The following is a 4,079-nucleotide window of genomic DNA, read 5'->3' on the forward strand; positions in this document are numbered from 1 at the left end:
CTAAAATCCCCTCTCACGGTCACTCCAGGGCTTCGTATGGACCAGAACTTTTTTTTGCTTTAAGTTATTTTGTTTTTGTAACAATGAAGAGGGAATTCTCTTCTTGGCCTGCTGGTTTCTTCCAGACATGGAAGTGTGAGCCTGAATGCATCGTAGTAGCGTCTCACCCCCAACGGTCCCAGTTCTTTATGACTTTGACCTTAGAAATGTGCCACAGTGACAGGAGGAAGCCGGCGGAGGTCCTGAGAGTGGAGACGGCGTCGCTATCCGTGTTCATGAACCTGATCTGAGACTCTGAGTCAGAGCCTGCGTGAATGTCGTGCTGGAGCCTCTTTTGGGGAGGGTTAAGTTCAGCTTAGTACAAACTTCCACAGACACGTGCATCCTCCCCCTACAGGTTCCAGGCAGGAACTGCAGCTCATATATGTGTAAATGTGTGCAGCAGAGTCCGTGTGTGTGATGGGATCACGTTTTCCAGCCAACAGGCTCCTAATCACTCCGGATGAACACCGCCTTTCATTTTAACGCCACAATTTGCATCATGCGTTGGTCTGTGTGTCTGCACTGATGGTAGCGATACGTTTTTATCTCCCCCGTGGACTAAAAAGCAGAATTGAGCGCTTGTTATTTTCATATTGAAAGAAAACGTGGGTGAAATGGGAGACTTTGTTGTGTTCCAATGATTAAACTGTTGTGACGGTCCACTGCTGCACCCTCCCACTTCATCGTTTACGCTCATATTTCTACTTTCACAACAAAGGAATTTCATGCCTTTAGAGCCACATCGCAGTTAAAGAGATGTAGGTTGTACAGATTCAGTCTTTGCGGCTCCTTGTTGTGTTTCATGTGTGTGGGTTGTTTTTTTGTTGTTGTTTTTTTTGCATCAGTTCCACCAAAGAGACCTGGAAATGTGTGCTGTCATTCAGGTGAAGACGTAGAAGAATCCAGAATCTCCGGCAACAATGAACTCCTCTTGCCTCTCTTTCCCACCTCCTGAGATCTATTTTGTGTCTGATTTCAGGTGAGAAATGTCTGTTTTGGATCAGACGCTGAAGCTGCAGATGAATTATGAGCTTCACCTTAATCTGACCTGGAGGCCGGCGTTTCTGAACCACTGGACCGGGGCCCATGGGGGGGGGGGGGGGCGCGTGTGAACCCTCTGAGGTGCCATGAAACACGTTTATATTTAAGCTTGCTTTTTGCTCCAGAAATGCTCCTCTTAAGCACAATATTAATCTAAAAATATAATTGGGAGTATGTGTTCAAATAATATGCGTTACCAAAATATTACAGCCTTCATTTGTACTATAAAATTCCATTGACAGGTAATGTGAGGCTATGATGGGGTCAGTAATGAAAAAGTCCATTTTCACATCGTCTCATAGAACCTGGTTGTTCTCATTGCGGTCTTGATTCTTGCCTGTGTTCTGGTGAGTGGAGACGCTGTGACACTATTAGAACAGAGCAGAATGGCACCAACAAATTTGGGGTCTTTCTCACGTGAGCAGGAGCTCTAGAAAAGGTCGCGTTACGTCATGATTGACATGTCGCTACCACGGCGACTGTCTACTTCCCATTCAGACCCAAACTTCACCCCTCGCCTGCTGCTTCGTCTCATCCAAATATGGTCACTTCTGGTTGCATTGAGAAAAAAAAAAAAAAAGGTGTCAAATGCTGCTTCAAAACGGGAGCTGTTGACCCCTGAAGATGAGGAAGCGCTGAACTGTGAGAGGAACCAGGAGGCAAACACTAACGCAACACTTCCATCTCATCAGCCTGTCGTAACCTGAATCTCCAGATGGGAGGAGGGTCTGATTCAGGTGTTAATCAGACACAACAACCATTCACCAAAGTGTCGGAAAACAGTGATGCAGCAAATACTGCGTACGGTAACGCAACAGATTAAACCCCGCCCAGTTTGACATTGTTACCCTGTGGACTCAGGAGGTAGCTGGATTGAAAAAGGATTTGAGACTTTAGTTTGTACTTCAAGTACTGCTGTTCCGCTGCTACTTCTGGGACATCAGTCATTTAGTTATGAAAGACTCTAAACGCTCAAACACTAGTTTTGATTCCTGTTCCTTTCTTCCTGTGCGTGAGCTTCATTTTTCAGAATGACGTTTTTTTTTTTCATGTTCCTCTGCTGAGGCAGGAAGTTGTTGTTTTTTTTCCCCCCTTCTTCTGTTTATCAGCATGTAAACGTGTACTTACAAGTAGGATTTGTGAGCCAACACCTGGTTGGGAAGCTAATCCTGATCCTGTGTAATTCATACTTGAACCTTCCACTGCACTAACTTGTAGTACTTTGTTGTACTTACTAAGGTCCGCCCCCCCCCCCCCCACCCCATCTAAATTCTTGCTTGTGTCCTATGTCGCTTTGGGCAAAAGTATCTGCTAAATGAAAATGTAGAGTTGTAGAATTGTCAGTGAAGGAGACGTGTATATTAACTACATTCTGGGCCTTTAATGTGAAAAAAGATGGACCCCCCCCCCCCCCCACACACACACACACGGATACACAAAGCACCAATGAAGTACATCCAAGTGTAACATCTCATGTCACAAAACAACCTGAGGGACTCTTTCGTTTATGCCTTGGACCAAAATACATGTGCCTCCTCATTCACACTTCCAGGATCTAGTGCCATCTAGTGGTAGAGTCTGAGATTGCAGCTCCTCACCTCCCTTATGAAATCAGTGGCTTGGTGGCTTGAATGAGACACACAACTTCTCAGGTTTGGGATCTGAAACTTGTCCACACTCGCTCAGGGTGAAGAGGTGATAGTTGTCCAGTTGTGGGATTTAAATCATGCGATCACGAGGAGAGAGCTGGAAGTTTGGTTTCTGTCTCCAAAATAAGGATGGACATCTCAACTTTCTGCACATTTACTGCCCCCTTTTGGCTTGGAGTGCAAAGTATAAATTGAAATTCATACAAACTGTACCTTTAAAGTACTTCTTTGCTTGTTAATCCAATTCTCAATCAAGCTAATTAGTGTTAAGTCAGATAATCAGTCGGTGCCTGTGTTTACCAGGCCAATCAACCAAAACGTTTGCGCTGCATCTTTTTCTATAACTCCACTCTCGTACAAACAAGGACATGCTGGTATTCAGCGGAGTACAACTTATTTTTAATCCTTTTTTTTTTTTACATTTACAAGTTGATCTTTTTTTAATAAACTGCAGACATTTCCATCTAAATACAGACATATCTTTATATCTATAAACAGAGAGAGATAGATGGATATATAACTTGTTCGATGAGGACGGTGTACATGGGCAAACACAGACAATGCAGCTGATATTGACAGATAATATTCCACTTAAATTCAATTCCTTCCACCCAAAAAAGGAGAGACATCTGCATGATAAACCAGCCACCCCTCCCCTTTTTTTTTTTTTTACAATGCAGCTTCTGCTTGAATGAAGACAAATAATCCTGCATGCTGCATCATTCCAAACGCTTTTGTTTTCTTTTGTTTTAATGAGGTGTGTTCATACATACTGTACACAGAGGAGCTGTTCAGATGGCATCATTAAATGGTACGCATTTAAACGGAGGTATCTGCCTGTGGCCTGTATTATTACGTGAATATGGCAGCAACAGACTGCATATTTTTAGACCCAGTGTTTGGATGCTGTCACTGCACGCTGATGTGTGTCTCTCCGCTGTATTTTAACCAAAAACGACAATTAAAAAGCAGGTTTACTAACAACAACAACAACAATAATAATAATAATAATAATAATAATAATAATAATAATAATAATAATAATAATAAATGGATCGGAGCCTTTTATTGGGGTTGCTAATATCATATTTGCCTCACTACAGCCATAATGTCTGATATTTTCAGTCCCGTCTGTTTCAAGGCTCCGCTATGAGGTTTACGACCACTGGAGACCATCGCCATGCGTTCAGCTCCGCGCATGCGCCTTAAACGCACACACACACACACACATACACACACACACACACATACGTACACACTCCCTCACAGCTCTGGGATCAGCTCAACTATTTTGATTTCTCAATGTAAGAGGAATTTTTTTAAGCCATTTCCCGTTGCCGTTTCATG

The sequence above is a fragment of the Aulostomus chinensis genome, chromosome 15 (assembly GCF_037954235.1).
Source record: "Aulostomus chinensis isolate RoL2024-O1b breed Wild chromosome 15, RoL_Achi_v1.0, whole genome shotgun sequence".
Classification (NCBI taxonomy): Eukaryota; Metazoa; Chordata; class Actinopteri; order Syngnathiformes; family Aulostomidae; genus Aulostomus; species Aulostomus chinensis.